The sequence below is a fragment of the Thermobia domestica genome, chromosome 2 (genome assembly GCF_964235325.1).
Source record: "Thermobia domestica chromosome 2, izTheDome1.hap1.1, whole genome shotgun sequence".
Classification (NCBI taxonomy): domain Eukaryota; kingdom Metazoa; phylum Arthropoda; class Insecta; order Zygentoma; family Lepismatidae; genus Thermobia; species Thermobia domestica.
The window spans coordinates 241,950,243-241,973,824 of NC_137455.1; the positions used below are offsets into that span (position 1 = coordinate 241,950,243).

At 34.8% G+C, this 23,582-nt stretch overlaps 1 protein-coding gene across 4 annotated transcripts in view; it reads left to right on the forward strand.

Annotated features, from left to right (window-relative positions):
- Window positions 1–23,582, forward strand: part of Mfe2 (peroxisomal Multifunctional enzyme type 2) — a 638,089-nt gene that overhangs the window by 56,850 nt on the left and 557,657 nt on the right. The window contains exon 1 of one of the 4 annotated variants that reach the window (XM_081748536.1): window positions 12,966–12,989. The exons of 2 other annotated variants lie outside the window; for them this stretch is intronic. The gene's annotated coding sequence lies outside the window, so the exon portion shown is untranslated. Of the gene's footprint in view, window positions 1–12,965; window positions 12,990–13,495; window positions 13,534–23,582 lie in introns of those variants that run through there. One more of the 4 variants, XM_081748537.1, reaches the window with a different exon arrangement.

Here is a 23,582-nt window from a genome sequence, read left to right on the forward strand (position 1 = left end):
GTTTATACATTTAATTTACACAGTATTGCCAAGCGAGCGTTAGCGAGTAAAGGTGGGTTAGAGCCCCGCAGGGCATGTTGTTTTGTGTCTTTATTACTGCTCAGTGGGAAGGGGGACCAGTAATCTAGAACCTTGCCCTACTGTGTTGAAAATAGACGCGGGAGTGTAACATAGTTAAGATAATACAAATATATGTTCATAATATAACAATAATTGGATTTTGTTGGATAATGATAACAGCATAATAATATAATTCAGCTGTAAACAGTTTCGTGAGAGTAAAATTTCTTTTTACGAGAGGAACCTTGGTTTACATCTTTATGCTCCAACGAAGTTCAACTGTTGACCGAGGGTCATAACCAAGTATAAAATGAATGTTGCACTAACAGCGTTCAAGGTTAAGTCTCGGTCAAATGGTGGATGAACTTGGTTTTAGTTTTAACGGCCGAGTCTGGGGGTTTAAACTTCGTTGATCCAAGTCAGTCCGTTTACATTCAGTAATGTCTTTGTGTTTTTTCACTAATGAATTTACAATACATTTCTTGTGTTCGAAAAAATATTTTGCTCGTGGTTTCCTTATTTTTTCCTAGATACAATGTATGTCATATTAATAAAATGAAATAAATGTTCTGAAGTTTGTTCTTGAAAAAAATAAATAAAATAAATAAATAAATAAACGGTGTAGATTAGGAATACAGTTCTTTTTTAATTTTCAGGTAAAGTCTGTTAACTCGCAAAAAGAAATAAGAAGGATATGTAGGTAGAAAACTGCGAGGCTATAGCTTTACATAGAGAACCCACTAGAAATAGTTTTTTTTTTGGACAAAATCAGCTCATAGTATTTTCGACACGGTTGCCAAAAACCATGGCTTTTATTGAAAAAACAAAACAAAAAAAAAAGTTTTTTTTTAGGCTTAAGCCCGTTTTTTTTTTTTTTGTTTAAACCAGGTTTTTTATCTTTTAAATAATTTATTCTATGTATTTATATTAGATATGGACAGAAATTAGTTTGTTTTGCGTTGGTGTTATTATGCAACAACAAGGTTATGCTGGAAGGGGTCACATAAGCTTAAAGCGGAATCCAAACCACTTTTCGGCTTCATCCAAGAAAAATTGTCCATTTCCACACGAAACCGGGACTAATTGGTCACAAATGCAATTGCCGACTCACTCACGAAGGACTCCTGATAAAAATACGTTGTACTGATCTTTACATAGGCCTACTTGTTTATATAATTGTCAAGAGTCATTTCAGAAGGGAACAAAAAGGTAAGCAGTTACACAAGTAAAAACATTATACGATTATATATAAATCGGGAAACTCCCGCCTTAGCCATTGGGAAAATCCTGTTATTACTTTAAATGTATTTGTATGTGAAATTTATATCAAAGGTCAACGTATCATAATCACTACGCTAAAACAGGTATTAAATTACAAATTTGGTATGTAGATATCATTCAATAAAACTAAAACAAAGTCAAATCCAAGCTGATGTTGGAAGCTACGTAGGCAGTTGATAAATTTTGCCAATTTCTATTAACATATTTAACCAACCTTGGCTTCTTTATAGAACAACAGGCATTCAGGCAAATAGAAATATATAATTTTGTTTCGTTTCGTATGTTTAGGCTTAACATCCTTATGACATACCAAGGTTATCACGGAGAAGACTTTCGCTTATAGGGACACCTCGAATCGCTACTTGGTTTACACTTGAAAGATGGGTTGTTGTTCGACCGAGAATTGAACACGGGACTCCTTGATTAAAAGTTGAGTTGATTTTAGTTTAGCGTCCCTTTCAGCAACGAGGCTATATGAGACGTGGACCTACTGATTAACGTGGAATCTGAACCACATGAGCTCCCGCCGGGAATCGAACCCGGGTCTCCCTCCTTGATTAAAAGGTGACAAGTATATAAACGTAATGCAGATGGTTTCATATGTGGAGACTCATCATGAAGTTCACACGATTTAAAGCATTTTTCGTTCTTTTTTTGTTTGGTTTAAACAAGTTGGTTAAAAAAAAACAAAAAAAAAAAAAAAAAAAACAGGTGGTTTAAACCAGTCAACCCTGATTTTCGACAGTGTTTTTTCTAAGCAATTCTCCAGTAAAGGTTAACGTTAGGAGCGCATAAAAGTTAGGTCTATAAATACAGTATTTTCTTGTCAAAATTCCATGCAAACAGCGTAAAACTGATCCAGTTATTCCTCCTAAAACTTATTATCCAGTTATTCCTAGAGCGGTATCAACAAATTGCGTACACATAGAACTTAGCTACATATAGTGAAAACCACACACACCAAACTTTGCAAGCTGCTCATTACAAGCTATTTTTGAACCTATTACGGTTTACGCCAAGGTGAAGCCGGTGTGCTATAGTCCAGGTGCGTCCGTAGAGAACAGGCAAATTTGCTATGGTAGGTATACATGTAAGCAATTTAAGTTCTACCATCAGTTCTACCAAATAGAAAATTTATATTAGACGTGAATTACACTGTTCAACAAATTTTGATCGAAAGTATGTAAATTCTTTGAAATTGCGATTTTTACATTCATTTAAGCATAATATGAAAGGAAATTGTAATAGAAGAATTTTCTTAGCTCAGGTTGTGAAAAAAAAAAAGTCCTTGTACAACAGTAACTGTATATATACAAATGTATTAATATTTATAGAACATTTAAGCAAAATCCTTGTAAAAACCTACATTTCACTTTTTTTTTTTTTTTATCTATTTCACTGTGATGTGATAAGCTGGGGAGTTAAGAAGTACCCTAACCTATAGCTTTCTATACCCTTGTACTTCCTTTTTCGAAATTGCGCAAATACCAGTTTCACAGCGATACAGAAAATAAAGTAACCGTGGTCAAGTTAAACAGTAACAATTCCGTAATAAAAATCAGTGTTAACATCAAAACATGAAAAATATGTACAAATACCTTTTTGTGCAGGAACTACACTGCAATGTAGACAAAAGTTTCAAGTCATCCCTTATACAGGATTATGTTTATTTTATTTTGAGCGTCTTCGCTTGGCTTGCCTTTTGTAGGTTACATCTGGAGCATCCGTTGCCATAGTCCAACAGTAGTCGGCCAATGACCAATTCCATTTCAAATCGTCCAGGCAAACCACGATTGGTCCCCATCATAGTCTCAGATTTCATTTATTTTTTTATATGGGATCTACATGCAATATTACTAGACCCATATTTTTTCTTTTTGCTGAAAAAAATTTTTCCTTCGATATACAGCCTTCCAAAATGGCCGCCCTCCTCTTGGATTGCTCGAAAAACTGAAAAACATGTCAAATTAAAAGTTTTGTTGTAGAGAAACGAGTGTACTTAGTAACATAACCGCAATAGCAGGAAGAGTATAAAGTTATATGTTTCAGTGGAGGGCCAAAATTCGTCTATTGGTCCAATAGAAATCGCGCAATTCACTCGCAATGTTGCCAACTTTGATGAAATTTTTGCTAACTTCAAACATTTTTTTCTGTCCTCACGAGCAATATCAACCATCTGCTTCTAGCATCGAAATCTACTCCATAAGGTCTCTTGAAAATGTAAAGGACTTACGTTTCTGATTATTACATCCTACGTTACACCATGATCAAAAGCTAAAAATTTCATTAAGACGCCATGTTTGGACGCCATTTTCTCAAAAACCCCACCTTTTAAAAATCTGAATTTTTTATATGTATTGGAGAAGTGCCTAAGTATTTAATATCCGTTAACCGTTCATGCGGCTGCAGCCCCTAACATTCGCAATTAATTATTGAAATTTCGATTTTTGTACTTGCAATGTAAATATTTCCTATGGGCACTTATGTCCTATACACAAGGCGATTTGAAAGGGAGTATGGAAATTTTGAGAGATGAATCCTGACATTAAATCCAGTAGAAAAGTTCCTATAAACATTAGTCGAATTCCGCTTCGTTTTCGAGTTACAGGGTTTCCAACTCGGGAACAAAATCGGCTCGTGACAATGGAAAATAAAATATAAATTTCGTGTTAAATCAGAAACTATGTGCTAAAGTTATGATGAAGTTCAGAAAGTTGATTTGTATGAATATGATAATTTTTACGTGCGTTGCAATTCGGTTGTCAGTGTTGCCAACTTGCTAGAACTTTTATTTGTTTCCAAATGACACTATGTGTTTTTTATTTTATATTTGTTATTTATTAATGATTGTAAACATTACATGAAGCACAATTTTCCCCACATCACCTCAGTTTTCGAAAACTTACATGTATTTCATTATAAGGTTTATCTCGTGCGTTATTGATAGTTTGCAACATTACGAGTGAATTTCACTTGATGTTTGCCATCATTAGTAAAACCAAAATGTCGAATAAAAACTACGTCTGTGTAAGTTGTAATAATAATAAGAAGAAGAAGAAGAAAAAGAAATATTTTTTTATTATTGCAAAACCTCTCGTAACTCCACGCTTCAAGTTTGAACTTAATCCAGAAGTTCTGCTGCAAGCACGTAGCAGTTTATTACGAGATTCGGTGTCGTGAACATCGTCCTAGTGTTCTCTGGAACCATGGAAATTGTTTTCACTGATAACATGACATTGTAGTGCACTGGTTACAGTGTTTGTGTGAATAATAATGGGGAAGTCCTACACACAGAGAAAAACCCGTTCTCCGTACAGCGGTATATTGTACAGATATACGGTATCCTCTTGCTTACTATAGAAATCAGTACGGAACATACGTTATCCGGATGTTACATAGGCACTGCCCTTAGGTGTTACATCATGCCGTTGCAGGATGTCTGACATCTAACAGTTTTCCGTATATCACATGCATATACTTATGTTACCTTCGTCGGCTGTATGTTATATACGTCCATTTGTATGTGAGATCCTGACCGCGTACATTGTTTCATACAGAAAGTACGTATAGATGGAACACATACAGAAAGTATTATAAAACATGCATTTTCAGTTATACGTCTGCTGTACGTTTGTCCAAAAATTACAGGAATTACGTATATAACCTATCTTTTTAAGTGCACCACCTACAATTTTTTTCTCAGTGTATTACAGTAAGGACCGTATTAAATGTGTTGATGGCTCTCAAAGGCGTAAGATAATTGTGTACAGAATGAATTCTTGACAAACATTTTATCTTGCGGTAAAATATATGTATTGCGTACAGCGCGTCTGCCAAAACATAGTATTAGGAGAGGATGATTATTCGTGTAAAGGGTGGTTTGAATATTTACTGTGAATAACGTGAATGTGTGTGATATTGGTGATCACGAAAGAAGATGTAAATATGAAATGCACCAGCAACATAAAGAATTTGTTCCTCTGAATGTAGATTTGGAGACAATTAACGAGACATTTAACATGCTAAACATGAATGTGCTCCCATTAAAACGGCCGTTATCGGTGAAACCTAGACTACGGTGAAGGATTCACATCTTAAAATTTTTCATACTGCCTTTCAAATCGCCTTGTGTACAGGACAAATAATCATCCTCCCCTAATAGTATGTTGGGCAGACACGCTGTACGCTATTTTACCACAAGATAATTTTTTTTTTGTCTAGAATTCTTTCTGTGCACAATCATCTTACCGCTTTTAGCATAATCAACACATTTAATACGGTCCTTACTATAATAGGACTTCCCCATTGTTATTCACACAAACACTTAACTAGTGCACTACAATGTCATGCTACCAGTGTAAACAATTTTCATGGTTCCAGAGAACACTAGGACGATGTTCACGACACCGAATCACACAAACTATCAATAACGCACGAGATAAAATCTTTTAATGAAATACATGTAAGTTTTCGAAAACTGTGATGATGTGAGGGAAAATTGTGCTTCATGTGATGTTTGCAATCATTAATAAATACCAAATATCAAATAAAAACCACGTAGTGTCATTTGGAAACAAATAAAAGTTCTAGCAAGTTGGCAACACTGACAACCGAATTGCAACGCACGTAAAAATTATCATATTCATACAAATCAACTTTCTGAACTTCATCATAACTTTAGCACATAGTTTCTGATTTAACACGAAATTTATATTTTATTTTCCATTGTCACGAGCCGATTTTGTTCCCGAGTTGGAAACCCTGTAACTCGAAAACGAAGCGGAATTCGACTAATGTTTATAGAAACTTTTCTACTGGATTTGATGTCGGGATTCATCTCTCAAAATTTCCATACTCCCTTTCAAATCGCCTTGTGTATAGGACCTAAGTGCCCATAGGAAATATTTACATTGCAAGTACAAAAATCGAAATTTCAATAATTAATTGCGAATGTTAGGGGCTGCAGCCGCATGAACGGTTAACGGATATTAAATACTTAGGCACTTCTCCAATACATATAAAAAATTCAGATTTTTAAAAGGTGGGGTTTTTGAGAAAATGGCGTCCAAACATGGCGTCTTAATGAAATTTTTAGCTTTTGATCATGGTATAACTTGGGATGTAGTAATCAGAAACGTAAGTTCTTTACATTTTCAAAGGACCTTATGGAGTAGATTTCGATGCAAGAAGCAGAGGGCTGATATTGCTCGTGAGGACAGAAAAAAATGTTTGAAGTTAGCAAAAATTTCATCAAAGTTGGCAACATTGCGAGTGAATTGCGCGATTTCTATTGGACCAATAGACGAATTTTGGCCCTCCACTGAAACATATAACTTTATACTCTTCCTGCTATTGCGATTATGTTACTAAGTACCAGGGTGGAAAAAAATCATGATTTTAAAAAAAAAAAAAAATCATTTTTGATGATTTTTTTGATTTAAATCGAGTTTTTTGATTTAAATCAAATCTTTCTCCTCGTATAATACAACTCGCGAACTGAAGAAAAAGCATTACGAATTAGTATTAAATGCCAATTATGCCATTTAAGTGAAAGCATTGGGGTTGAATTTTGAATTATTCCCCAATCGTTAATCTATACCAATCCCAAACAAAGTTTCTTAACAATTTTAAAATATGGCTTTTTTTTTTTTTTTTTTTTTGTAAATTATAGACTTTCAGTTAAACTTCATCCCTATTTATCCTAGGATCATGGTCCTTACCTCATTCTCATCAGAATAGAACAGCCTTTAAAACGGTAACATTCACATTTTCCCTATCATGTTCCTGAAGCGGAAAATTTTGAGAGAAGTCGGGATTTTTTCTGATTTTTTTTTTTTTTTTAAATTTTGATCCCCTCTAGACTCCCCTGTGTTAACGCACACATCTCAAAATCAACTGGGAAATACTAAGGGTGTACAAAATTTCAAACTTCTATCTTGAATAGTAAGGGCGGGAAAAATATTTAACAATGAGCTAAGAACATCCCCACAATACCCCAGATGACCCGGATGTAATATAAAAATTTCCTCGCACATCCCTATTTATCCTAGAATCATGATTTGTACATTATTCCCATCAGAATAAAACAGTTTCAAACGGTATCACTCAAATGTCTCCATCGTGTAGGCTATCTGGAGCTGGAAAGTCACGAAAAAAGGGATTTTCTGTTAAGAAATATCCCCCTTTTTACTTTTTACCTCTCTGTATCGCCTCTATTTAAAGGTAAAGCTCTGAAACAAATCTGAAAAATGCTAGAGTGTCCAAAATTTCAAACTTCTAGATGCAAAAGTAAGCCCGCAAAAAAATAATATCCCCAAATATCCCAGATTCCCGTATAAAACAGGATCTCAGGTAACAGTTTCCTGAGACATCCCTATTTATCCTAAGATCATAGTTCGTACATCATTCTCTTCAGAATAGATCAGCCTTTCAGATGGTACCATTCATATGTCTCCATCTTAGGCGGGAAAATCGCGAAGAAAGCTACTTTTTGTTAAAAATATCCATTTTTTTTCAACATTTTTGCCCCTCTTGGATCCCCCTGTTTTCACGCAGAGATTTGAAATGATCTGAAAAATATTAAGGGTGCACTGAACGAGTGTGCAGAATTTCAGTCTTCTGAATGCAAAGTGTAGGCCCGCCCCCCCCCCCCCCAAAAAAAAAAGGAACAACAAAAATCTTTTTAAAAAATTTATGACGTCATCACATCCTATGTCTCGAAGCAGAGAGGCGTGAAAGCATATGTAACGTGCTCTACAATGCCTTCAGTCCTGAAAAACGAAATAAAAAGCTTTATTGGTACTTTTTTAATCGAATAATAAATATTTTATCGTATCACCTAAAAATAGGTGATATAATTTAAAGGTTAAGCGTTAAGGAAAAAGTACAGCAACGCTTATCAAAGTGACACTTTTTTTCCACAAAAGTCACTGATATTTGGCAGGGGCATATTTTTAAGGAATTTGTAATTAGCTTGTGGCACGAAATACATAAATTTTGCCTAAAGTTATAAGATCTAAAAAATTTTCGGAGACGGGATAGGACACTTCTAAATACGTCCTATTATCTGGGAACAAATATATAGACGCGCACACAAAATAATCTTAGTCTTAAATGTCGATGGTGATTTCCCCGTTGGAACAGTTAACGATTTACAATATAAACCCTATGTTACGAAGAGAATAAAACAGGATTGCCCTGTTACCCGTTCAAAACGGGATTTTCCCTAATCATCCTCTGCATGACACTTGTTTTCATACTATGCTGTACATACTGTACATTTGAGTCTCATTGTATTATGATTATCATCTTCCATAATCGAAATAATAGAAAAACGGGACTTTAATTATTTTCACTTTAAATTATTTCGGAATTTGATTTAAATCAACGATTTTTATTTAAAAAATCAAGTGATTTAAATCGTGATTTAAATCAGACTGATTTAAATCAATCCACCCTGCTAAGTACACTCTTTTCTCTACAATAACAGTTTTAATTTGACATGTTTTTCAGTATTTCAGGCAATCCAAGAGGAGGGCGGCCATTTTGGAAGGCTGTATATCGAACAAAAATTTTTTTTCAGCAAAAAGAAAAAATATGGGTCTAATAATTTTGTATGTAGTTTCTTATTTTAAAATATAAGCTAAATCTGAGACAGTCGTGTGGACCACCCTGAACGATTTGAAATGGAATCACTCTATGTTAGAACTCCACTTTCCCTCATATCTCTTCTCCATGGCTGCAATATCTTGATGGAAACGCTCACCATGTTCGTCACTTACTGCTCCACAATCTTCGAGAAAGAAGTCTAAATGTGGATGAAGAAAGTGGAGTTTCAGAGACATATTGCAACCAAGATTTTCGTAGCACAATAACAACTCTGCTACCAGTTGTTTGTAATTTGTTGCTCGGTGTTTTCCCAAGAACTGTGAACAAACACTTTTCAAGCTTTCCCACGCAGCTTTCTCCTCACCTTGGAGAATTTCGTCAAACTTGTGATCTTTGAATAGTTGCCTAATCTGTGGCACTATGAAAACACCCTCTTTAACTTTGGCATCACTTAATCGAGGGAATTGTCCTCTTAGGTACTTATAGGCCTCATCCTCTTGGTTCATGCTCTTAACAAAACTTTTCATAAGACCTGATTTAATATGTAGAGGGGGAAGCAAAAATCGGTTACGATCTACCAGTGGTTCATGCTGCACATTTTTCACTCCCGGCTGAAGAGTTTCTCTGGTACTCCAATCACTTTTGCGGTAATGAGATCCACGATCTCTACTGTCCCATTCACATATAAAGCAACAATACTTTGTATACCCTAACTGCATACCTAGCAACAGTGCTATTACTTTAAGGTCACCACAAATGAGCCACTGAAAATCGTAATATTTAATGGCTTGAAGTAAACGTTTCAAGTTTTCATAAGATTCCTTCATATGAACTGCGTAACCTACAGGAATTGAAGGAAGTTCATTTCTAATATGTAAAAGCACTGCCTTTAAACTCACCTTAGACGAATCTATAAAGAGCCTCCACTCCGTATGTTCGTAATTAATTTTAAGTGCCCTCATAAGACCATTTACATCTGTACATGCCACAAGTGTCTTCCATAGTAAAAAATGAAGTAAACATCTTCTCCCTATTCCGATACACTGAAATATTCACTTTTTCCTGCAGTTGCTTTAAGCGTGACGCTAAAATTTCGGCTTTGCGTTTCGAGAGGTCCAAGTCTCTGATTAGATCACTTAGTTCCTCTTGAACAAGTCTATGTGGTTCACATGGAGGTTCTTCTACAACAAACGTAGGTTCCTTCGAAGTACTTGATTCAGGAGCTTCAACTTCTTGATCATCATCAGAAAAAAGAATCGTATTCTATAGGTGGGTCAGGAACAGGTAGTCCTTCTCCATGTGGAACAGGGCGCATTGCAGAAGGAATGTTAGGATAGATCAAGGCCCGCTTCTTCATGGAAATTCCCTTCTTGACGGAAGGAACCATACAAAAATAACAGTCTCTGATGTGGTCGCTTGGCTCCCTCCAAATCATGGGCACTGCAAAAGGCATTGAGCGCCCCTTCCCATTAATCCAATTTCTTAGATTGCTGGCACAAGTGTTACACACAATGTGGGGTGCCCAAGATTTATCTTGCTCTCCAAGTTTACAACCAAAGTAATATTGATAGGCTTTTCTTATTAGTGGTGTTATAGTCTGCTTTTGTGAGGAAAATGTCACTTCCCCACACACGTAGCAGAAGCTGTCCGCACTGTTTACACAATTTCGCGGCATTTTTGTTTATTGAAATCCTCAAAATGTCACTTGAAATAGTTCCGAACATATTTAAAAATATACATTCGAAATACCAGTATTTTTGCGTACTTGTAGTTGTATTTTTATGTCCTGCACTACACAAACGTCACACCCAAAACGCTGATAACTGCACTAAACCTGTCTATTCTAACAATAGCAGAACACTACTGAGATAAGGAACACAATGAAACCAAGCGTTCATATAGTTTCTCCAGTGTTGCCGGATCAGTGTAAAATTTTACCCCAAACGAAGCGAATATATTTATTTTTAAAGCGTTATTATTAGACATGCCTGTAAAACGAAAAGTAGAGCTAATATTCGAAAATAACTTTCAAATTCGTGATCAGCACCACAAAATCAATAAGAATTAGCTGATTTTGTTCAATTTACATTTTCGTTGTTGAACAGTGTTATTTTTCATGAAGGAATGAAAGTGTGAATATAAGTCTATCACAGCATATCGAAATGAATTGTTAGTGATAAAGAAATTATTGTATGTCTAAGTGTGCTCTTCCACTGTCCTCGTTTATGTGTATATCCCGTCGCTGACGCGCATGCTCGCTATGGACGCAACCGCTCGCTATCGTTCGGGCCTCCCTACTGCGCTTCTACTTTAACTCAGCTAGTATTTGTGCTTTTTAGTGGGCACCTAGCACAAGTTCCTTCATGTTTTAAACACAGTAGTTTTTATGCTATACGTCTACCCTTTATTTATATGATACTGAGCCATCCTGAAGTCAATCCGCAAGTAGTAATGGAGTTCTTCATTTAGTGCATACTCTGCTAAAGGAAAGCTCTAACCTAACCTGAAAATGTAAAAAAGTTTAAAAATTTGGTAGTACCATCTGCTCGAGTAATGAACAAATTAGTGCAAAAAAATACGTACCAAGCTGTAATAGGTGATCACTGCAAGCTAGTTTTGTATTATGTGCATAATAGCATATAATATAATTGCATAATTACGAACCATATATTTTAAAGCTGTTTCTATAATCACATATTACCTACATGAGTAACGAATATATTTTGAGAAATATCACCGAAAACAGGAGGTTCATGTTTTCCACACTGGTCTTTCCTTATGTACACACCACCATCTCTATTGTGCCTGCTTTCGCGGAAAAAAATCACGAGCTATCCCTCAAATTGTGCCCTGCTTCGAATCGGAATAGATACAAACTTAGGTTTTGTTGGCGATTTAGCACACATTCGTGCGAGGTTTTTGCACTTATTGTATTTATGTAAGTTTGCAAGCATATTATAAATGTGCGTAGCTGCTGGCCATATGAGAAACTAAGAATGCAGAAGTCGTTATATCATAAGTGGAAAGGGTAAATGGTAGCGCTCCTCAGCTTCACCTATATGCTAACGGGGAATTGTAGGCAAACGTCAGCAGAGAAAAGGATTTGAAAGACATTAGAATAACATTTTCACGATGAAATATGTATAACTGTTGAATCAATTTTCCCCATCAATGGATTCCAGAAGTTTTTTTTTTTTTCATTTATTTATTTTTTAGTGGTGGCGAATTTCAATATACTATATATAAAATGTATTAGTAACGAAAATACTGGGAATACACGTTGAGCATGACGATGTATGTCCCGAGGGAATTTCATTGTTCTCGCGAAAAGGTTCCCCCCCGGCCAATTCCTGAAATCACCACTGGTCCACATAGATCTATATTATACTTGTTCTTTGTTGTAAGTTTAGTGTAATTTTACTATATGGATCCATAGTGGTAGTAGTAGAAACCAGTCAGAAGCCCCGCAGGGTTCAGTTGGGTTCTGCTCTCGACATATGTAATGTATCATACCGGTAACGTGCATTGTGATTATCATTATTATGTTTCCGTTGTTTGTTCGAATGGTCCCTTTTTTGTGAAGTCGTGCCGTTCATTTTTATTACTTATTTAACTTGATTTGTTCGTGAATGTTATTGTAATGTTCAATTATGATACGTTAATAATGATATAGGAAAACATTTAATTAGTGATGTTGGTACTATATCTGCACACTATAATTAAAAGTAATGCTACGTTTGAATCAGGATTAAGTACGAATGTGATTAATATTTTAAATCGATATCAAAATCTATATCAAACCCGGGATTTCGGCATAAAACTTATCATTCACTCATATTATTAATATAATTATAACTTTTGCAAAAACCATGTTATTTATTTAAACTCAACGCTGCAACGACTACACTTAGTGTCGCGTGGCGTCATTCATTTGTTGCATGTCAAGTTGAGTAGTTTCCAAGATGGCGAATTTTAGAGTTAGTAGGAGGTGAGGTGTGCGTGTATGGTTGGATGATTCCATACGGAAATGGCTGACAGAAGTAAGAGCAATATACAAATATTTCATTCTTAGTTTGGGAAATTATTAAAATAGTTGAATGTTTCGTATTCGTTACTAATGTGTTAGGTTTTAAAATTTAAGAGAGTAATTATTGTAAAAATTTTCAGTTGGTAATATGGGATGTTGTGTTTAGCCTGGGGTGTGTAGTGGCCAGGTATTGAATGACACACTATCTTATTTGTTGGTGTGAAGTAATGTGACGCATTCAGAGCCCTCCACAAAATATTAAAATTTTAACCAGCACAAAACACTGTATTAGGTGAAACGACTTCAAAATTTATCTCTCGGCACAACCTGCGTTTATTTGGACTGAAAATTTGGAGGCTCTGAAATCAAAATTTAAGTTTTAACATTTTTGGATCAGCGTCACAATAAATAGTCATCCATAGCTTCGCCGTGAAGATCGGAGCGGATGATTAAATTGTTGTCTGTCATATCAGGACCCGTTTTGGATCGTACCCCTACATTCATCTGAAGAGGTGAGAGCCAGAGGAGTCCGGATGCGGTAAACAACTTATACTAAGGTAAAACAAGATTCATTTTTCTTCTTATCGAACCATTCAGACTGATGACAAAATCTATGGCACCATTTGTGTGGTGAACTACAAAACATTGATAAATATTAACTATTTACAATTTTTTTTTATATCACCACTTAAGAATAGCATGACGAACATATGCAAATAGGACATTGTATTGCGTCACGCATCTCATAGTTTCGCCGTAAAATTTCCGCTAATACTAGTACCAAAATTTAATATGTAACTTCTAGCACAATGCAACATCTTGATTATCCGGTACAACTGTAAAATAAGTCTCAGAACAATGTTTTCCGGTTTTATAGTGATTTGACTTAATTCATGGAAGTTCGTAATTTGAAAGGTTAGTTCAGGTCAACTTGTCACTCTTCATTAATTAGTGTTCATTATATTGATCCATGGAATAAAAATATTATGTCTGGATTATAATCAGGAAAAGTGCTAACTCATATCGTAGGTTTTTCTTTCTTTCTTCCTTCATATCTGTATATATTGCATGTTCATTAGTAGTAGTAATTATTGTAATAATTGTTGTGTTGGAAGTGTTATCCCATGGCTAAGTATATAGGCCAAGTTAAGGATACGTTATAGGTATAAATTTACATTTTAAAATGAAATTATAATGTAGTAAGTAATTGGGACACATAAGTAGGATGTAACAGGATTGCACGGAGCATTGACAATTTTATTTTATTTTATCTCTTGAGCTTTTCCTGTTTCTTAATGAAAGGTTGATGGATCAATTTATAATTACAATGATCGTTAATATATGAAATGTACAATTGTGAATATAGTTTAGTGAAGAGTAACCTACTTGATCTTCCGAAGAAGGCTACTTACAATATGTACGTGTCATCTCCGTGTTTATCCTTTCTTTTTCTTTGTACCGGGAAGCTACGAAGATATACTTAGTAAATATATGTTGGAAATAAGTAGGAAAGTCAAATAACGTATATTGGAAATTTATTGATAATATAAATAATTGCTATAATAATAATAATACGTTTACATTATGGAATGATAAAATGTAAAATTGAAATATTGCAAAGTCAAGACATTTGAAAAAAACAATTTATCAGGAAAAGCATGATTAATTGTTTTTTACGCTTCTAAATTGTAATTTGATGCTGAATCTGAAACAATAAATAATAATTCTAAATTGAATTAATGGTTTGAGTTGAGAAAGTTCTACTAGAATTTAATTACAGAGATAATATATATATATATATATATATATATTGTAAATTAGTGACGAACGTATGCTAGGTGAAACCTTGACTAAGGTGTCATCGTTGGTCTACTACTTTAGCAAGAACCTGAGATTAACTTTTAAATTCCGTTGCGTATGTAAATTAGAAATTATTATTATTTTATTTTATTTTTATTTATTTATTATTATTATTTTTGTAGTTGGCTACAATTTGTCAAAATTTCTTTCTTCCTCGGTTTATGAAATTTAAGCTGTTACGAAATTGGCGTCTCCAACCCAGGACTTACCCAGTATGGTTTTATTTTCTTTTATGACGTAAAATGAGCGTCTCAAAATCGGCTTAATTCAGCCAGGATTCTATTTATTTTGGTGCTAAGACATGACGAATGAAAACGACTGTAATAAAATTGGCGATCCAAGCCAAAATCCATTTCCATATGAAGACGATGACATGAGAGAATTGTAGAATGGAAGTTCACTTTGAATGTTTGAAACCATCTCAGCCCGGAGTTGAAAGAAGTATCGAAATACACTCATGTTGGGTTTGTGTTCCATGTCAACAGCTCATAGTTAATACTATGGATGAGTTATTTGGTCAGAATAATCTCTGATGTGAAAGCGTTTAAGAATGAATTATCATCTAATATGTTAGTCTTCCGAACGGAGAACTCTTATGAAATGTCATCGTTAACGTCATCAATATTAACACCTGAGAATGAAGTTGTAACTGAACTCGCTACTGGTAAACCAGAAATAAGAGCTATGGGGTCACGTGTAACTAACAGTATTGGACACACAGATACACAATTAGTAAATAATAATTTCTGTGGTGTCTCAGATGAAATAGATAATAGTTTACAAAATGACATGGCTGCGTTAGGAGCGCCTGAGCTTAGGTCTCATACAAATGTTGTTAATGATAATTTAAATGATGAGGCTGATTATAACTATGATGTAGAAGTAGGTTTAGATTTACTTTGTAGTAGTATATATAATATAAGTGTTAATAAATATTTGTTAAACGAACCCCGACTGATGCGCGATGATGTTAACAACCGCTCTTCCATGTATGTCTATTATGAAAAAGATCCATGTGATAAAGTAGCGAATTTTCGTATAGTAGATACTGTAAAGCCTCACATACTAAGTGATGACGTTGATATTTCCTTCTGTATTGGTGACAAAAGAATAAGTAGATTTCGCAAAAGAAGAAAAGAGATAGGGAAACCTAACCGGATACTGAATATAGATGTTAATGTAAATAAATCGAAGGTATTTCTACAGTTGACAGGAAATTGTTCTAGCCATGGTTGAAGACGTATGTTGACTGAAAAATATTGCTGGAAGTGGCTAGAAGCACTTCGTAGGATTAGACAGGAAAAAATCTCACCGCCTGTATTAGCTCCTCCTACAATTGAAATTGTAGACATGGATTTTTTTTCCGTTGTGGTTCTATTAGTTTGAGTTATGATTGTGATGTTTTATAAATAACGTAGGATGTAAAGGATTACATATATGCGATAAAAGAGGGGTTTAGAAACTTGATTTATAAAATTTCTTTTCTGCTGGCCTTATCTAACATAAGAATAAACATTTTGTAAAAGAGCGACAAGTTGACTCAAGTCAATTTGGACAGTTGTAATAAGAAACTAATAATAATAACAATAAAAAAAATTCACGTAGAGAACGACCGGACTTTAAGTGAATCGAGTCGGAATTCTTCTGGGGAACAGAAGAATAATTTTGGTGAAATTTCGGAAATAGAAATTCAAGAATACATAATTAACCGTAATGATTTGGATATAGATACAAAAATGAAACTACAAAATTTGCTATTAAAATATAAACATTTATTTTGCGAATATCCTAAGCCTATAAAATGTGAACCAATAAATGAAATACTTTCTCGGATTTCTGGAGCAAAAATTATTTAGCTCTATGGATCCCACCATGGGCTATTACGGTGTTAAGCTTCATCCTGATTCCTTTCCATGTACTAGTTTCATTTATCTAGGAAGGCAATATGTTTTATGCGTTCTACCGATGGGACTTAAATCTAGTCCTAGTATTTTTCAAAATGTCACGAATTCTTATTTTGGATTAGACACTCGAAATTTTGTTGTAGTATGCCTTGATGATTTGTTGTTTTAGTTCGAATCTCACTGAACATTTTGAACATTTGGAGAAACTTTTCAAAATTCTAGAATTTGGAAATTTTGCTTTAAATTTTAAGAAGTGTCAGTTTGTGACAGGGTTTGAAATAACCCGGGTATTTTTGAAAAAGCCCAACCCAAATGGGTTTTTTCGGGTTTAATTGTTTTTTTTTCGGGTTTAACTGGTTTTTTTCGAAATATTTCAAAGTATTTGGGGTAAAAGTGTTCAAATCTGATTTATATTTCAAGATTGTCATTGTCGCAACTAGCAACAATATTATGTTCACTACTGTTTTGAAAAATGGCCGCCAAAATATATATACAGCTAATTTAGTGTGTCTCGTGTTTCTACTCTAAAAATTTCTATTGGAAAGACTCAAAATTGCACCTTGTAGATGGACCGCTATTTTGAAAAAAAAAATGCTGACATTTTGAAATTTTACGTTGGTATGCCGCCAAAATCTATACAGGAAATTTAGTGTGTCTCGTGGCTGTACCCTGAAAATTTAAGACCAAAAGTTGTACCCTGTAATGTGTGTGCGGTACAGACAGACAAACGAAGTGTAGATCAGGTTACCCCAGGAGCCTTAGTAACGTTCGCCGAATATGAATACCAAATATATTAATTTAAAACAAAGATATCATTCATGGCAAGTATTTTACAGCGTAAAATAAATGGCTTTGTTTTAGAAGTTCACTTCCGATACTTTGCGCGTTCAATTACGGGAATTTCTCTAGCACTAGCAAGACGGTTCTTTCCTGAAAATGAATTTGAAACAATTAACGAAGAGATAATTCACATTTTATAAAGTAAGTGTTTCAAACTGCCTTAAACGAAATTAAATATCTTTCAGCTTAAAATAAATAGTATTCACTTCCGATGCTGTGTGCATTCAATTGCGGGAATTTCCCGAGCACTTCTTTCACGACGTGTTTTCCCCGAAAATGTAGCCTTCTTTACCTACACACTGGTCCAGAATCAAAATTCTAGGTGGCCAAAATTAATTTCAAATAGCTGGTGGCTAAAAAATGCTACAGAGAGGTTTTCAGTGTCGGTGATTTCAAATCTGATAAAGTTTTGTTAAAAAATCACGATGGCGGACAATTGAAACATTTCCTTCTATCGCTCAAGAGTGTGTGTCGGGGGGGGGGGGGGTAGCTGATTTCAAATCTGATAATTTTTATTTGTTTAAAATCCAAGATGGCGGACATATTCGTAAAATTAACTATATGGTTCAATGAATATGAGTTAAGGTTATTGAAAATAAATAAATGTTACTGAAAACTGCAACAATAAGTTTTAGAAAGTAAACGAACAACTTGAAGTAAGATAATTTATTCTAAAATGAGATAATAAAGATCACAAAAAATTTTAACTAAGAAAAAATATATCACATAAATCATCGTCTATTCAGCCGTCCAAAATACTTTCTTCGTCCTCGGATTGTTCATAGTTCTTCACCCTCACTGCTATCTCCTGTTCTCGTGTCTGACTCTTTCGGGAACAATAGCAGAGCTTTTACCTCCTCCGGTAGTGTTGTACGCTTATTTCTTGTTGTTCTCCTAAGGGTGGTTATTACTGGATCCGAATCCGCGAGTAACCGATGAACTAAATCTGTCGTGGTATGCATGCATGAATCTTTTCGAGTATGATGCATACGAAACTGTTTGTATTTTTTATTGCAAGACTCCTGAGCTTCTTCCGATAACATGCCTATCGGAAAGATGGCGTTTTTAATAACTTCTGCTCTGTGCATTAAAATCTTGTGAACGTTAACGGCATTCTATGCCACCCGTATAGACTGTCAAATCTCTGTCGTTTCCTCTGTATATTTAGCGAAGGCTTCTCCATTGATAACCTTTCCACTTGAAATTGCAATCATTATGTTTCCAAATTTTCGAATCAAGTCTTCATCAAATCCTTTTATATCTGAAGACTATTCAGCATTATGAAAAAAACGTCGGGCAACGTTGCCGGTATTAGAAGTCCCGACTTTTCCTGCCATGTGTAGGTCTGTTTCATTCCGGAACCGGGTCTGAATTTCTTTTTACTCTAAGGTTTCAGGATTAATATTAAACATTTTTAAATTTTGTAAATCATTCATCTCTTTCGGTGTGCATTTACAAATATAACATATTTGACTCCCAGTGTTTGTCAATGTATTTATAATTTTTCCGTCTATCATAGTGAAAAGGACCTTATATTCAACTAAAATAGGATTACTTTGGAATTCTACATACACTTGAAAAGGAAACAGATCATTTACTTCTGCTTTCATTTGATTCACTTGGTTTTAATTACTTCGGCAGTTTCTTTAACACATATAAATTTTATAGGACGGCACAACTTTGTTGACGATGGCCTATCATTAATCCAGATGACCTCCTTTTCTTCATTACTTAAAGTACCCTTAAGTTTTAAAGGAACCGTAGAAAATAAAAGCAGATTTCCACTTTGCTGACTTGAAGTTTTAGAGTCACCTTCTTCATGTTCGTCGTCGATATCCAGTGCTTCATCTTGGTCTTGTGCTGCATCTGGAGTTTCTTCTGGTGCATGTGGTCGTTTTCTCTCCCTTTTCCTTTCTCCTTTTGTCCCATCGTGTCGGCTGTCAGAGGTTTGTCTTTATCGTCTGGCGGGAGTTCATTAGAATGTACATTTTTTGGAGGTACATACATGTATTTGCTGTGTCCTGAGCTACCGTCGCAGCCATATTTTACAGTTAATACCACTTTCTTTAATTCTAAATGTGGGAGCTCTTCCACTGTTGTCTAGTCTGCTATTTTTATAAGCCTTACGGCAGTGTGATCTAATAACTTTCGAAGAGGAATTCTGGCTGCTCCTAGACTCACTTCAATCCCTTCCGGGAAGCAGCAATTTTTTGCTTCCACTATTTTGTTGTACGGAGGGTAAAAGTTTTTCAAATTATGTTCTATGGACCCATTTCTAATGGGATGTAGCTATGCTTTGACAACTTACCATCCATCACCAATGCCAGGGCTTGATCATCTGTGAATTGAGCCACTTCGGTTGACCTATCCATGCTTTGTTTGTATGCTTTTCTGATTTTTATAGGTCTCGTAGGCGAACCTTGCAACACATCTTTTAACAAATCAGCGGCTGCTCGCTTTCCCTCGTCTCGTAGATAAGACATTGACAGGGTAGTCGCCTCTTCCACTGACACACCACCTTTCAATTTTTGTATTTTTTGCCTTTTCGAGCGCTCACTACTTTCCTCGAAACTCTTTGAAGGTCTTCCAGGACACGCTGCAACGTTCGGTTTTATCTCGAATTTTGTTTCTAGCCACTCCGAGTGTTTCACTAAAATTTGTTTCTGCTGTGATCTGCTGATTTCCAATATTTGTGTAGTGTCGCACAAAAGTTAGCTACCTTTGAAGTTAAAAGTTCTTCGTCGATTACACCTTTGTTCAAATTTTGTATATAGGCGACGAGATAATCCCTTGTGGCTCTTGTAGCAGGCCCCTATGGATTAGTTTGGTTCCTCCACTGTTCAAAAAGAGTCTTAAAAGTAGAGATGCAAAAAAGCCGGCTTTTTTGAATCGATGGTTTTTTCACATAAACAGCCAGCTTTTTTTTGGGAAAAAAACGAGAATTTTGGAAATTTTGACTTTTTTCATTTTCATGATTTTTCTATCTAAATAGCTTTCTTATAGTATATTCTATACTTAGATAAGAATTCCATGACCTAAATACCATATTTCGCTCTAAAATTCATCATCAAGATGGATGGAGCACATGTTTTACGAATTAAAGCTAACATGAAGAATGTAGTATTTGAGGGCAATTTTAGAGGCTATTTAACTTTATTTTAACTTTTGAGTTATCGATATTTTTTCTTCTCGATATCATTTCAGTTTGTCGTCTGTTTCATTTCTAAGAGCTTAGTACTCTAGCTTCTAACGCAGAAGTTAAACTTACGTTTTTCTGTATATCTGTCAAAGCGAACGTTTTTTCAATATATATGCGTCTAACCGTACTTCCACATTTCTGTTATACTGTAGCTGTGCAACGGTTTAGCAATAATTTTCCGGATACAACATTGAATACTAATTTATACAAATAATCAGTAGCGGATTTAGAAACGTACTTTGGGACGGGTTTCTCTGATTGTTTCATTTTCTAAAATCTCCTAATTTTATATGGGAGGAGCTTGAAGTTTATGAGTACAGGCATAACTAATACTGTATTTCGTTTCGTTTATATATTTGGCGATAATCTTCCAGATACAACCTTGAAGATCATTTTATACTGAGAATCAGTGGCGGATTTAGAAAAGTATTTTGGGAGGGTTTTTTTCTTACTAATGTTTAGTTTTTCTAAACATTCGTAATTTTTATTTGACGGCAGCTTAAAGTTTATGAGTAAAGGCATAACTAATAGATATTTCGTTTGTTTTAGACATTCCGTAATTTTGGGGAACAGGTTTCAGTCCGAAAGACCGCCTCCCCCCCTAACCCTCGCAAAACCGTCACTGCAGGTAATTAGTAATAATAACGATTTAAAAACAATAAGAAATGAAGTCAGCCAACTCACAGTACACGCACTATTTCTACTTCATAGATGGAATGATGAAAAGTTTTGTCAGAATGGTCGAATGCTGGGTTGAATTCCGGACTTCTCGATAGAAGCGCAAAAGCTCCAGTCAATCATGTTTGTTGTGCAGTTGTATTTATCTTAACTTAAATATATTCCGTAGTCCTTTTTTGTGTGTGTGTTGGTGCGGTGGGGAGAGTTCCATAATGATATGAAGGGTGTGAGCCAAGAACATGGTAACTAACAAATTTTCAATTGCTGAGTTACGCAGCATCAGATAGGCAGCAACGCATACCGCTTCGTTTAATCCCTCATGTATAGACTTATGTGAAAAATCAGCTTTCCGACTTTCAAAATGGATTGTGCAGCAGAAAATTTCTAATTTCTTAAAATAGTAAAATTATGGGTTATGTTCTTATCTCACACCCTTCATGTTCAATCCCTCTTGTTAAAAATACAGAAAACTTGAGGACTGAATAAACCGTGATGGTGCTTATATAAGACTGTAGAATTTCAAGAATATACAAAACCAAAAGCTCTAGGTGTACAGCCTTTAAGTGTATCATATAAATCTAAGTATTTTTCTTATGTTTTATTTTAATTTTATTTTGTTCCAAAAAGAGGGTATTGAATATTTTAAAGTAAAAATACTACATAGAATTTTGCTACTTATTTGAGTATTTTTTTAAAAGAAGTATTTACTTTTAGGGTTGGCTGGTTTACACCAGCTGTTTTTCTTCCTTTTTTAAATAAACAACTGGTTTAAATCGAAAAAAAAATAAAAGGTACGAAAAATGCGAATCGTGTGAACTTCATGGTGACGTTTCCATACATCAAACCATCTGCATTAGTTTTATTTCCTTTTCACCTTTTAATCAAGGTGTCCCATGTTCAATTCTCAGTCGAACCACAACCCTTCTTTCATGCGTAAACAAAGTAGCGGTTCGGATGTCACTTTAAGCGAAAGTCTTCTCCTTGATAACCTCGGTATTACGTAAGGATGTTAAGCCTGAACATACGAAACGAAACTAAATTGTATATTTCTGCATGCCTGAATGCCTGTTGTTTTATAAAGAAGCCAAGGTTGCTTAAATATACTGATATAAATTGACAAAATTTATCGATTGCCTACGTAGTTTCCAACATTAGCTTGGATTGTATTTTCAATTATATGTACGCACTAAATTTGTAATTTAGTACCTCAGTTTTAGCGTACTGATTATGATACGTTGACCTTTAAATTTTACATGCAAAGCAATAATAGGATTTTTTCCGTTATTGTTTTACATTTAGAATAATGACGGGATTTTCCCGATGGCTAGGGCGGGAGTTTCTCAATTTAAGAAATTTACTGACCGGACTTCTTTAAGCTTACGTGACCTCTTCCAGCATAACCCCGTTGTTGCATAATAACACCAAGGCGAAACAAACTTATTTCTGTCAATATGTAATATAAATACATAAAGCAAAATATCTAAACCCAAAAACACCTGGTTTAAACCAAAACAGCCTAGTTTAAACTCCCCCCAAAAAACGGGTTTTTGGCATTTTCAAAAACAACCATGGCTCTTGCCAACCCTGCTTACTTTTGTATGTAGGAGGTTAAAAAAAATCTTACTATATACATTGGTTAATCCTTTGGAATTCATAATGTAAATATGTTGAGAAGTAAAACTGTTTGAAATATCTTTTCGAAATTCATGGTTTATTTTCGAGGTTTTATATTATTATCGGCATCAACCACTAATTAAATGACTTTTTGTGTTGTAGAGAAGTGAAACAAAATCTGGTTTATCAATTTAAAGCAGAATTTTCAAAAAAGCCCAAAATTTCCCAAGCAAAAAAGCGAAGCAGAGAAAAACGTTTTTTTTTCCAAAAAAGCCGGTTTTTTTTCCTAGCCCTTGCATCTCTACTTAAAAGTAATAACTTCTTCCATGAAAAAAAAAAAAAAATGTCACACAGTTTTAAACAATAATCATACAAAGTCGATTATATATCATTTTGCTCAACGGTTTTCACCTTTAGGCTGCATTATGTCCGTTTATCTGACACCGGCGGCGCACGGCGGCAACGAAACCCACTTCACTGCACGACAAAACAATATGAAAAGGTCGAAACC